Source organism: Pistacia vera, unplaced genomic scaffold, assembly GCF_008641045.1.
Source record: "Pistacia vera cultivar Batoury unplaced genomic scaffold, PisVer_v2 Contig469, whole genome shotgun sequence".
In the NCBI taxonomy this organism is placed as follows: Eukaryota; Viridiplantae; Streptophyta; class Magnoliopsida; order Sapindales; family Anacardiaceae; genus Pistacia; species Pistacia vera.
Window position 1 is genome coordinate 482,133 of NW_022196300.1, and position 14,957 is coordinate 497,089.

A 14,957-nucleotide genomic window follows, 5' to 3' on the forward strand; every position below is an offset into this window, starting at 1 on the left:
AGAAATGATGACGGACATAAAAAAAAAAAATCACTATTAGTTGATATAGAATTTTATTTTAATCAATTTAATTTGTGATTAGTAATTAGCAATATAGAATATAACATAATCAAGGAATATATCCTGACCATACAGCTATAGAATGAGTTACAATGTAGAGGTGTCATAAAATAAAATAAATGGGGAAAATTAAAATGAGGACACATGTTTATTAAAAGACAAAAATATGATATTTCACGGTATAAGATCATTTAATTTAACTTTATAATTTATAAAGAGTGTAATGTAAATATATTTTATTATATAATGTAAAAGTCAAAACAGATATTAAATGAATATTAATAACTATTGACAGATATGTGTCAAAAGCTCGAACACATAACGAAATAAAAAAAAGAAGGAAAAAAAAAAAATAGATGTCATTGATTTAAGCTTACTGTGTAACAAACATGTCAAATTCCATATTAAAAAAAAGTTTAATAATTTCTACCAAAAACTAATGTTTGATCTATGTATTACGTCAAAAATAATTAGTGGAATAATTAAATATAAAATCTCAAAATCTTTATACAAGAGATTATATTATTTTTATAATATATTACCAAAACAACAAATAAAAATGGGGAGAGTTATTGGACAAGCTAGAATACAACATAATTACCAAATTAAAGTCAATTGATTAAAATAGTTTTTAATTTTGGAATTTTATCGATTAAAAATGATTGAATAGTTCTTTTGTATATTTTAAAACCATATCATGATTGTCAATATCGTAAAAGATAATGGATGAGAGTATAATTGATTACTCTATATATACCATTACTCATAACTTTTTGTTAAATTAAATGATCTCATACAGTTAAGTGTCCTTTTTTATTTTTATTTTTTGGCTTTTTTAAACATGTATCCACATTTTGATTTTCTCACTAAAATAAATCAAAACTTCTTATTACCTTATAATTGAGGTAAGGAGAAGATCCAGATTCAAGTGGATTCAATTATTACCATATAATTAATATCCGTTTGATATCTTCTTGCATTATATATAGTCAACTTGTATGTATGAGTTAGCATGCATAGATGCATATCACTGTGGCATCCCTCGAGCACTCAAAGGTTGCTGAAAGGCCTCCTTAATTTACCATTCTTCAAATCTGGAATTTGTATCATTCTACACCAACTTACTTGACCATATATATTGTCTTGGCTTTCTTTTATTAGGTTTCTTTCATGTGTTCACCTCACTGGTCTAGTGAACAGAATTTTTTATCCTAGTGTGACGCTATCTACGTTACAATTTTCATTCTTACAACAAAACAATTGCCCTGCTAATTAATTTGTATTCATCTCTACTCCATTTACAGGCATAACGTTAGATTTATGGGAGCGACATCCAAAGTTAGCTCTTGAAAAGAATTCAGACAGAAAAAGTATATTACAAATATTGGCTGGTAAGCCTCTAGCTTTTAAAAGTGCGGGTAGGAGTCGCCTTGGGTTTTGGAGAGGCTTGATCTATCATTGTTAGTAACAACATTCTTCCTCTGTATTTAATTCTCATGACTTATAGATTCAGTTAAACCCATCTGTTATATTCACATGCTCTTCTTGTTGTTGCCTATCTCTGCAGGGATTCCTCTGCAAGAGGAATATGTTCCTCACAATGAAAGTAATACTGGGGACATAGAAAACGCGGTTAAGTGTTCAGATGAGTTTAAAGAATCCAAATATTTTGGACCTATTCGTCAAATAATCTATGCTTCATTTGGTTTGTACACCTCCTATCTATCTATCTATATTCTAAATAAGTTGTCTTTTGAAATTGATTATCCTACAAACCAATACAATTTATAATAGTACTTCTTTGTATAACACAGGTGCTTTGTACCAAATGATCTGGCATGTCCTCATGCTGCAAGGTAATTGGCATTGAACAATTCTCTTAATTAAACGGAGTATGTTGAAGGAGTTCTTTATCTTTTTTCATTGATTTGAGTTGTTTAATTGCAGTCACAGACATCAAAAACATTCGCGATATAAAGTTGACACATAGACAAACCCTTAAAATTGTTAGAATCTTGTGTCATGGTAATGAAGTTACGTGGAATCGTAAAGAAGCCTTTGAAACTTTCTGGTCGCCCTTTCTTGAAGCTACAAAACTTGGGATTTGCGAGATTGTCAATGAAATTTTGAATGCTTATTTCTATGTTTATGCCTGCTGCTACAATCTGGATTACAGTGTACTGAATATGGAAATTTTAAATCACCAAGAAATGATTTTTAAAATTGTAAAAGAAAGGAAAATTTTGAATTCACCAACCTGGAAAGCGGTCCACAAGGGTGGAAAAACTGACAACATTTTGCACTTCGCTGGAAAGTTGGTACCTTCAAGTCAAGTCTCCGGTGCAGCATTGCAAATGCAGAGAGAGATACAATGGTTCAAGATGAATATATAATCCTACAACAACAACAAAAAAAAAAAAAAAAAAAAATTATACAATTTATTGACTTCAAATGATTATTTTATTCTTGCCTCTATGCCTTGATCTTACATCCAACTGCGGTACTTTCATTCCTCATATAGGATTATAAATTTATAATTGAATGTGCAAAAGATTTAGAAATCTGGCCTATATATGATTTTTATTCTAATTCTAAAGTTTCCTTTATTTTTTCTGGCCTCGTTAATAATTTTCTTATAACGTTTAGTTCTTCTATAATATTAGAGATTTTTATTTGAGAATCAAATTTATTACTGCTCATGCTTACTCTAGCAAAGGTTTTATCTTCAGGCTGTGGAAAGTTATGTCCATCATTTTCTTCAAGAGCAACATAATGAGAATAATAAAACTCCTAGAGAAGTCTTTACCGAAGAACACAAGGAATTGGTTAAACAAGGTGAAAAATGGATGAAGGGAACTGCTGCATCATGCAGCGTTGTAGCCACATTGATAATAACTGTAGTTTTTACAGCAGCTTTCACCGTACCGGGTGGCAACAACGATGATGGGATAGCCATTTTCTTGCATGACACAGCTTTCATAGTCTTTGTCACATCAGATGCGCTTGCACTCTTTTCTTCCACGGCTTCAGTGGTGATGTTTTTGGCAATCCTCACTTCACGTTACTCAGAAGATGACTTTTTGGTGTCATTGCCAAAAAAGTTAATCATCGGCCTCAGCACGCTATTCATTTCTATTGCAAGCATGATGATTGCATTTGGTGCAACCATTTACACATTTGTTTCTCATTCATGGAATTGGACTGTCATTCCAATTTCGGTACTCAGATGCCTCCCAGTGACCTTATTTGCCATGTTGCAATTTCCTCTCTTGGTTGAAATTTACTTTTCCACCTATAGACCAAGCATTTCCAGAACCCCAGATAAAGAATTCAGGATGTCACTTCGGCAACAGCAACCACACAAGGTCTTGCTCTCATCTCCTTGAGTGTGGCAGAATCATTTACTTGTCTACCGTTTAAGGTGAGGTGATTAATTTTCTTTTATTCAAGGTTAATTAAGGCACATCTTATTATTATTTTTATTCCCTTGTAAGTAGTTTATGTATTTATCATTCTACTATTTAATAAAATAGTGCCTTAGGTCTCCTAAGGTTTGCTTGAAATAATAATAATAATAATATACTTTTAACTCATTATTATAATATTAATTTGGGTTTAAAAATGACCGGATAACATGCACCCACCCACAGTTTTCCGTAAAGACAATGTGGTACCCAAAAAGTTTGGAAATGACAAAAACCCACTTTTCATCCGGTTTGTTAGTGAATTCAGTCTGTTGAAGGACAATAGGGTGATTTTCTATTTAGCCAGAAAAAAAAAAAGGCAAGAAAATTTTTGGTCACCGACAACAGGGAAATGGCCGGGGAATCTTACAATCAATCACCAACAAACCTAGACTCCAACAGTTGGTTGTTGGGCAGACCAGGAGCTGGATACAACGAAAGATAGAACAGATGGTCGGCGAAAGGTGAACCGGTGGTGGGCAACAATGAAATAGCAAGTTGGAGTGATGGGGTAGTGGCTGGTGACCAGAAAAAAATGAGTAATCCTACACTTACAAAGAAATTTTACAAAAATCTTCATACAAAGTGATGTGGCAAAAAATAAATAGAAGAGTGAATTTAATAAGTTTGACTTTTTGTTTCACTCTTCTATTCATTTTTTGCCACCTCACTTTGTATGGAAATCTTTGTAAGATTTCTTTGTAAGTATTCATTTTTTGCCATCTCACTTTGTATGGAAATCTTTGTAAGATTTCTTTGTAAGTATAGTATTATTGGAAAAAAAAAATACCACAACAGCAACACAAACACTTCTAAACAGTAACCCAGGGATCAAACACCAAAAAACCAGAAAAATGCAAAAGAAAAGGCCGCAAGACTCGACTTCTCGCAGTGATAGATACAGATCACAGGTGGCAAATAACCAGTGGGGAGGGCTAGTGGAGGGATGGGCTTTGAAGAAGAGAGTCGGGTTGCTCAAGATCAACAATTATTTACCTCAAATAATAATAGTAAAAAGAAAAAGGAAGAAGAAGAACAAAGTTTAAACATTAAGATTAAAAAGCATATTATCAATTAAGTAATCTTGATTTTACAGAGATATGAATGAAAAAATGGAGGAGGAAAATCATGTATACACTATCTCTAATTCCTATGAATCAACTGAATTCCCTTAAAAGAGAGACTATGTTTGTAGCTCTTCAATAAACAAGGCATCAGCTTCTTCAAAAATAATAAGCAGAAAACTAAATCAATAGGAGACCATTGTCTCAAAACAGCATGAGTCCCTCCAACTCTGGAGCAAATCTAGCCTTCCCAAAACTCGGTTTGATGAAGATGGACCCACTTGCTTCTTCTCCATGTAGAAAGTTTTATTCACCCTTGTAGAATCTTTTGGCTCCGACTGCATGTTGTTAACCTTCTTGGTTGCAGAACGAAAACGAGGCCATCACTTTCTACCTAAAGAATTCAGCAAAGAAAGCATCAAAGCTACCGAACATCGAATTCATGGTTGCTAGAGAGAGTTGATTTTGATTGATTTTAGTTGCTAGAGAGACTTGATTTGATTGAATATCCAAGGTGATGGGAGGTGAGATCAACAGAAATGGTGAAGGAGAAAGGAAAGAATGCCGGCGGTGGTGGCTCTGAAGAAGAAAGGTGGAAGGTGGAGAGTTGTTTGAATAAATGCGAGTTCAACTGACTAAAGGTGGAACATTTGGGCCGAGTTAGGCGGGTCAACCCTAACCTGGCCCGTAAAGATGCGGGTTAAACCCGACAGTAACCCCCGGGCGAGCCTGGTTGCACAATGGCAACCCGCAACCTGGGGGGTTACTGTTTTGTCTCTTTTGCAAGAGACCCGCCAACCCGCCGGGTTGGCTGTTGCAACCCGGCGGGTTGGCCGAAAAAAATTAAAAAAAATAAAATATTTTATTTTATTTTTCAAATTACCCTTTTACCCTTAAAATATAGCCGTTGGAGGGGTCTTTTTCGTCATTTTTCTTTCCCATTTTTTCCTATAAATTGGCCCTAAACTCTCACATTTTTCTCACAACTCAAATTCTCTCATTCTCTCACATTCTCTAATCTCTAATCTCTCAATTATTCATTTATTCTCTTAATCTCTTTGTTATCAATTTGCTCGTATTTTAATTTTTATTAGTTTTTGCAATTTTTAATTCATATTTCCAATTTTCCAAATTCCAAATTCCGATTTCCATATTCCAATTCTCTTTCTTTAATTTTTATTTCTTCTACATCAATTTTTTTTTCAACTACAATGGATAGATATTTCTCTCCCATCAATTACAATGATGACGGAAACTACTATCCTAGTCCTAGTCCCGCTGATTTTACTAACATAAATGCAGGAGGAGATTCAAATAGTCTCGCTTTCCCATTCTCAGAATCCGATACACCTCAAAATATGGCGTCGATTCCAACAGCGCCCGGTGGTTCTAGAAGTCGTCCTCGTAATCGTCGTCCTCGTCCAACTTCATCTCAAGCTGAGGCGGGATCATCAACTGCCGTCGAAAGCGAAGACAGACACACATCAGACGTTTGGGCGCATTTCGACAAGTTTTACGAGACAGAAAATGGCGTTCAAGTCAAGAAAGCAAGATGCAAATATTGTGCAAATGTTTATAAAGCTGATTCAGGTAATGGTACTAGTACTTTAAAAAGGCATGCTAATAAACATATTAATCAACATGGAAATAGAGAAAGCAATCAAACTCAAATAACTAATATGGGTACTACTTGGCGTTATAATTCTGATGTATATAGGGAACAGTTAGCTTTATATATTGCTGCAACTGATCAACCTATTAATATGGCTGAAGATAAATATTTTGAAAGATTTGTTCAAAATTCATTTTTTCCAGGATTTAAAAGTTATTCTAAAACTGCAACTAGAAATGATTTAATAAAATTGTTTAAAAAAATGAAATTAGAATTAAAAAATAAAATACATACTTGTCATGTTAGTGTGGCTCTAACTGCCGATATTTGGAGTGGTAGAGCTAAACAAGATTATATTTGTGTGACTAGTCATTATTTTGATAATGAATGTAAATTAAATAAATCTTTATTAGGATTTAGATTAATGGATGTTGATCATAGTGGTGAACAAATTTATAATAAAATTGTTGAAGTTTTAGAAGATTATGATGTTGTTAGTAAAGTGATAAGTTTAACTTTAGATAATGCAAGTTCTAATAGTAAAGCTATAGATTATTTTCAAAGTAATTATCCTTTATATAACAATTTGAAGTTTTTTCACCAACGTTGTGCATGCCATGTTATTAATTTAATTGTGAAAAGTGGTATGAAAACAATTAAAGAAAATATTAATAGAATTAGAGATTGTTTAGCTTGGATTACTAGTAGTAATAAAAGAAATGCTGAATTTCAAGACGCTTGTATAAAATCAAATATGTCTCCTAGAACTTTTGCATTAGATATGCCTGTTAGATGGAATAGTACTTATTTAATGCTTGATTCATGTTTACCTTATGCTAATATAATTAGTTATTTTGTAGCAAATAATAGAGGTCCTCATTATTTGGTTGAAAATGATTGGAAGATAGCTAAAGTATTTCATTCTTTTCTCAAATGTTTTTACCAATCCACTTTACAACTTTCTGGTGTGTATTATCCTACTAGTCCATTGGTAATACATACAATTATAAAAATTTCCGAGTTATTTATAAAAAACAAAGACAATGTAATTTTAAATGCACCAATAAAGGCAATGGAAATTTTTTTTTTAAAATATTGGGAACCCATTCCTTTTCTTTATTGTTTAGGTGCTATATTTGATCCTAGAATTAAATTAGCAGGTTTAGAAAATGGTTTTGACAATTTATGTGAAAATTTACAAACCGAAGCATATGCCAATCAAATAGGAGAGGTAAAAAATACACTTTTCGAAGTATATTTCCAGTATGAAAACAGGTATGGGAACCCGCAAAGAGGCGAAACATCCAGGGAAGCTGCATCAGAAGAAACAAATGAAGACTTCTACTCTTGGGGTGCACTGAATAGGCCGAAGAGGACCCGAATCCGAAGCACAACCTCCTCTTCAGAAGCTCCACCAACAACAACAACTAATGTACTGTCTTCCATGCAGTCGCAGAGTAATGAGCTTCAACAATATTTGGCAACCCCTGAAATGTTACCAGTAGATCCACAACAGAGAGCCAACATTGATCTCTTAGACTATTGGAGAGCCAGAAAATGTATTTTTCCGGTATTATCAAGACTTGCCTTGGATGTTTTCGCTGTTCCTGTCTCAACCGTCTCATCCGAACAAACATTTAGTGCAAGTGGAAGAATTTTAAATGAAAGGAGGACTAAACTTTCACCACAAATGATTGAAGTCCTCACATGTCTTCGAGATTGGGAACGGTCGCGCCATCAAGGTCAATACGAGGTTGTCGACGATACTTTAATAGAATCATTTCAATTTTGTAATATAGATGATACGGATGAGGGAGGTCCTAGTGAACCCCAAAATTAGTTGTTTTGTAAATTGTAACTTGTAAATTAATTGTCAATTATTGCACTCTTTTTTCCTTACCAAGTTTTTGTCCTATTGGGTTTTTCTTGGTGAGGTTTTTAACGAGGCAATAATTATTATAATTTCTTATTTTATTTTTTAATAAATAAATAAATTTAATTATTCTTATATTACAATTTTAATGTATTAAAATTGAATTAATATTTGGAATGTTAACAAAACAAAATTAATTTAATTTAATTATTGATATTTGAAAAGAAATTAACAATTAACTAAAAACAATTACATTTATTCATTTATAAATTGTTAATTATTCATTTGAAAAGTTAATTAAACATTTAAACTTAAACAAAATAAAACAAAACAAAATTAAAAACAAAAAAAAAAAAAAATCAAAAAGTGGGTTAACCCGGCCCAACCCGCGCCTAACCCGTGCCTAAGCCAACGGGTTAGGGTTGACAGTCCGAGTTGGGCCAGCCAATTCCTTAATATTGGCGGCCATAACCCGGCCCGCCAATGTCACCGGGCGGGTCAGGATTGACCCGCCATTAACAGCAACCCGCCGCGGGCCGGGTCGGATCGGGCCGGGCGGGTTGCTTTTCCAACTCTACAACTAACGAAGAAAGTGTGAAAATGACACAATTAACTTTTTTGTTTTTGAATTTACCACATTGTCCTTTACCAGACGGAATTTATTAATAGCATCTAAGGAAAAATGAGTGTTTGTCATTTCTAAACTTTTTTGGTACCAAATTGTCTTTCCGGAAATCTATGGGTGGGTGCATATCATTCAACCTTTAAAAATGGCCTAATTCATGGGCTTATGGCCCAAAAGTGTTGGGCAGACCGCAGCCCACTTACATAAATAGAATGGTTAATTTAGCACAACACCAAGGCGTATTTGGTCTAAATTATAGTCCGTAGTGGATTCAAAAATTTTTTTTAGGGTGGGTCAAAATAAAAATTTATTATACATTACTATTTTTGTCCATTAATATTTTTGTTAGGGTGAGCCAAAATATATCAATTATACATATTAATATTTAAAAAAAAAATATTTGGCCCACCCAAAAAATGGCTGGATCCGCCCCTGATTATGGTGACTAATTATCTACAAATATAATAAATATAATTTGTTAATACTAAAAAAAATTCTTTCATTTAAAAAGAATGGAGAAATTCCAAATAAAAATAGAAGTTAGATGGTATCTTGGTTACTAATTGCATTAAATGATGGTAATTTATTTAATAAACAAAGGCAACCCAACTTTAAGTCTTATCCTTAATTAATAATTGTTCCTAATCATGCCATCTTACAATGAACACGTCATTAATTTTAAAACTACTTAACGGATTTCCTATAACAAATTTAGGATCACTTTTGAAAGTAGAATGAAATTAAGAAGCTAATAAAAATGGGCTTAATTAGTTACCCTCTTTTACTATATAGTTTCACACAACAATTTCAATATCATACTTGGAATTATCTATGCACTTTTTTTAGAACTTGAATATATATATTTTATCACTATAATTATGGGTAATTCTTGAAATAATCATATTTTGAGTAAAAATAAAAAATAAACCTCACTTTAAGAATCAATATACATTAGTCACACTCTCACTTAAAATAGACCAAGTTATCATATTCAACATCATATGAATTTTCGACATACTCGATTATCATGTGTTATCTAATACTGAAATATGTCAAACACTCCTCTAGGTTTTAGTATATTGAGTGTGTCAAGCATTCTTTCGTATCTTACTTGACCATAGATCTTGATTTGCTCTACACACTAATTATCTACAACAAATTCATTTATAAGTTGAATACTTATATTCAAGTGTATCAAGTTTGTCCAGATATAATAAGAAAAATATCAGATATATTATTTTTCAAAAAATCAATCTCAATACATATTACCAATACTATATAATGATAAAATAAAAAATAAAAAAAAAAGACGAAAGTGGCACTATTATGATGAAATAAGGCAAATTTGGGAGATATTCTTTGCTTTAGGAATTTTCTAAAATCTGAACAGACGAAAGTGGCACATCTCTCTTGTTACTCATTCATAATTCATATATTCTTTTCCTTTATTACTTTATATTAACGCTTTCTCTTATAATCCACCTCCATCTTGACTTGGCCCCAGGAAACCCTCAACTCATCACTCTCATTTCTCTGAATCAAATCAACCCATCATTTACCATGGATGAAGAGTATGATGTCGTAGTCTTGGGCACTGGCCTCAAGAATGCATCCTCAGTGGCCTCCTCTCTGTTGATGGCCTCAGGTCAATTTTTCACTTCTGGTCTTGTTTTTTTGTCCAGATTTCATCTGGGTTGTGATTGCTTCTTTGATCTTTATTGGTTTTGCTATCTGGTTTGCTTCTGATTTCAATTTGTATCTGGGTTTGTTCTGTTTTTCTTCTGATCTGATGGATCTGTCTGTGTTGTTTGATCTGTTGATTGTTTCATTTGGAGGATTTGTATTTGGTTTCTGATGAAGATCTATGTTGGACTTACTTTTAAACTAATCATCAGCTGAAGAACTAAGTAGATGATTAAGATTTTCGTTGTGGATCTTTCATCATTTCTTGGATTCTTGGTTAGCTGATAATTTCCGAGGGATAAAGCCATGATTTCCTTTCGATTCGAAGATTGTAGGGTTTTGCGGTGTCTCTAGTTTCAACTTGAGTTCGTTCGGTGGGGTTGTGAGATTTTGTGGCAGTTGATATATTTCTGTTCGGTGGGACGTTAGAATTGATTGTATGCTTTTTTGCTGGCTGTTGGTTTTAAATTTTAAAGGATTAGTTAACGTTGTCAGATACTGGATTCAATTAACAGTCAATTGATTACCTTGGCTCCACTTGTAGGAGTTGTGCGTGGTTTTGATAATTTATATCTTTCTTGCTTCTTGCTTTGCATAAAAGCTTGCATTTTATGCATTGTCTTTAGTTTGTCGTTTGATTTTCTTTTCAATGTCTTGTTATTCAGGTCCTGCACATGGATAGGAATGATTATTATGGAGGAGAATCAACATCACTCAATCTCAATCAGGTTCCACCTTTGTGACTCTCCGTTCCTAGACTTTTCAATCTATTTGCAATTTTTGTTATGCTTCAAATGTTTTTGATTTGACTTATATATTTACAGCTCTGGAAGAGGTTCAGGGGAAATGAATCACCTCCAGCACACTTGGGCCTAGCAGGATTATAATGTTGACGGATTCCCAAGGTAATTTTTACCTTGTGACTTTTTTATATCCTTGTTACTTGACCGTAAAAGACTCCATAAATAACCAATCTTTTTCATTTTTGACTTTTCTTTTGTTTGGCTAGTTCATGATGGCAAATGGAACTCTTGTACCGTCCTCATCCAACTGATGTTCCTAAGTACTATACTTCAAAGCTGTGATGGAAGCTTTGTCTATAACAAAGGAAAGGTATAACATTTTAGTCACATGTTGAGTTTGCCTTTTGCTGAGATTTTGTACATATTTGCTCAAAACTTGAACTGATGGTAAGTGAACCTGCTATTAGGTTCATAAGTGCCAGCAACTGATATGGGACACTGAAATCTCCACTCATGGGTATATTTGAGAAGCGCCGTGCTCGCAAGTTTTTCATATTGTCCAAGATTATGATGAAAAGATCCCAAAACACATGAGGGAGTGGACTTGACAAGAGTGACAACTAAAGAGCTGATTGCGTAAGGCTTTGCCCTTAATTTTATCTTTATATTATATTATTATTTTTTTTTGGTGCAAATGGTATTATATTTCTCTCTCTCTCTCTACTTTTGTGGTAGTGTAATGATATCTTGTTTTCATAAAATGTGATACAAGAGTGGTACAAAAGTACGTTGAAAATTTGAGTTTTTAATAATTTGTCTGTGAAGGTTTCATGGAGTTTATGAACTTTAGTGCTTATTTCCTGGTTTGCATCTCCTTTTCATTTTTACGCTACCATTATCTCATTAAAGAAGAAATGTTTCTTACTTGATTGTACTTTGATGTTATTGATGGAAGTACTTTGTACTGTTTGCTGAAATATAGCTGATTTTTAACAGCAAATATGGTCTTGATGACAACACTATGGACTTCATTGGGCATCATTAGCACTTCATAGGGATGATAGGTACTTACACGAACCTGCTCTAGATACTGTGAAGCGGATGAAGGTAAAAACTGCATTGTGCTTAAAGTTTATATCATTTTCCGTTGCTTGAACTATTATACACAAAAGTCAACTTCATCATGTGTTCCTCAAGTATTTTCCTCCCGAATTTTGTATAGCTTAGGCGGAATCTCTTGCACGTTTTCAAGGAGGATCACCATACATTTATCCTCTGTATGGGTGGGAGAGCTGCCCCAGGTGCTTCTCTCCAATCTATTTTTAGTTGTTCTGCGGAACTGATATTGAAATTAAAGTGAAAGTAGTTTATTGGGTTTATGTGTCTCTTTTACTTCTATTCAGGCATTTGCACGGCTTAGTGCTGTTTATGGTGGGACATATATGTTGAATAAACCTGAGTGCAAGGTACATAATAGTGCTGGTAAATTCTTTGTGTATTTATTACTATTGGCTAGTATTGTTGGCATCTTGCTCTAATGCCAGGTTGAGTTTGACGATGAAGGCAAAGTTGTGGGTGTCCTTCAGAAGGGGAAACTGCCAAGTGCAAGAAAGTTGTTTGCGATCCTTCCTACCTCCGCCAGCAAGGTAATTTTTATGTTATTCTGTTTTTGTGTTAGTCTTCCAATTAAGGTGAAAGCTTGATGCATTTTCTGCTTCTGAGCAATTCTGCTTCTTTTGATTTATATGCAAACTAATTTCTGCCCGAAGTATTTTTGAACTTGGAAAAGAAGGGGCATTTGTGGTCAAATTTGTCTATTCTGATTTTGTAATTACTGACTTATAAATGGTATATGAGATTGATTGGTTTCACAAACCCAGATTCTTCTTCTTCTTCTTATTTTTTTTCTCAAATATATATATATATATATATATACACTATTATTCTGAGAAAAATGTATTTTTGTAACAGGTGAGGAGGTTGGCAGGTTGCCAGAGCAATTGCCATTATGAGCCACCCTATCCCAAGCACCATGATTCTCATTCAGTGCAGTTTATCCTGCCACAAAGCAGTTGGGTCGCAAGTCGACATGTGAGTTATTTTTTCCCTTTTTTGGGTACCTGGATACCAGCATTAGAAGAAAAGTATTCATGAATTTTGGTTTAGTAGTCTTTTCTTTTTCTTTTAATGGGCAAATTTGTGATTTTCTCTCGGTCGAGTAGGTACCTTTTCTGCTGTTCTTACTCTCACAATGTTGCTCCTAAGGGCAAATTCATTGCATTTGTATCAACGGATGCAGAGACTGATAACCTGAGATTGAATTGAAGCCTGGGATTGATCTTTTAGGTCCTGTTGATGAATATTTTTTGAGATTCTTGACAGATATAGCCAGTCAATGAACCTTCATTGGACAATTGCTTTATAATCACAGTGAGTATTCTTTAGTACCTTTAAAGGTTTCTAAGACCCGTAACTTCCAAGTTTCTTTATATTTTACCTATGGTTGAACCATAAAAAACTCCATTGATCTTCAGAGTTATGATGCTACAACCCACTTTGAGACAAGTAATAGACGTGCTCAACATGTATACCATGATAACCGAAAGGTAAAATTTTGTATTTTGGTGCTAACTATCCATTTACATCGTGTTATGAAATATGAAAGTTGCTTGAAAATAACCTTTTCTAGTTTTTGTTATCCTTTTTGGGAAAAAAAGACTGTTTTAGGTTTAAATTAGATTCCATAATTGTTACCTGGTGTTAATGGTGACTTAATGACTTGTTTGTGACAGGTTCTCGACCTGACTGTGGATCTAAGTGCCGCCAGTGCCGCAGAAGAATGAGGAATACTACTTTGTGTTGCGCTTAATGTTTGTGGTGTATTCGAAGTTCTTTAGATGTTTGTTGCTGGTGGATTTCCTTCCCACAAAGTGGGTTAGACTTGTCATGGTTTCCTGTTTTATCATGGTTTACCATTATGTAATAAGATGGTGTTTTAAATATTCTTTAGAACTTTTTATGTAGATCTCAAATATGCATCTGGCTTTGCTCATGTGATTAACTCTTTTGTTTGCTTTTCCAAGTATGTGCGCATTTTAGTTTATACAGTAGAAATATACGTTTTGTTTGAATCCATCGAATGCAGACCTGAAAGAAGAAAGGTGAACAGATTAAGATCAAAGGAATGCTGTTATGTCATTACTGACGTTATATGTCTCAAGAATCAAGCAATGTTTGCAACCAAAATGATGTAGTTTCGTTGCTAGAGCCTTGCTATTGGACTTTGTACGCAGATTTTGTTAAGCTTTAGGGTTACTTTGGAAAAAGTCATCCAACGGTCTGTAAAAAAGACAATTTGACCTTATATATGTTGGTGAGAACATAGCATTACTCCTTATCTCGCCACCAATGGTCTTAAGTGAAATGTGTATATAATGGTTTACGGAGAGCATTTGTTGCATCTTATTGTATTACAATTAAAATAAGAACATCTGAGTACTGGAGTGGCCATCTTGTTATAACTTATAATACCATTAACCAGTGAGAATATCAAAATACAACCACACACACAAATATCGAATATTATTTTATGTATCTTGTTATTATAATCGGCCAATAAAATTATTGAGTATGGTTGTTAGTTGAGATCTGACAAAAGTCAAAACTCAACTCATGAAGTATCGAGTAGGTTAAATGTAGATGTTATTATCAGATATTTTACCCATCTGTGTGTTGTTAGATAGTTGGGGCAAATTAGAGTAATCGTGGATACACATAAGATTCGATTCTTTATTTGAGTATCCCTGATTTAAGGTGGGAAAAAGATTAGTCGA

At 33.6% G+C, this 14,957-nt stretch overlaps 1 pseudogene; it reads left to right on the forward strand.

Moving 5' to 3' along the window:
• Nucleotides 1-10,258: 10,258 nt before the first annotated feature.
• Nucleotides 10,259-14,193, forward strand: LOC116145886 (annotated as a pseudogene).
• Nucleotides 14,194-14,957: the final 764 nt, after the last annotated feature.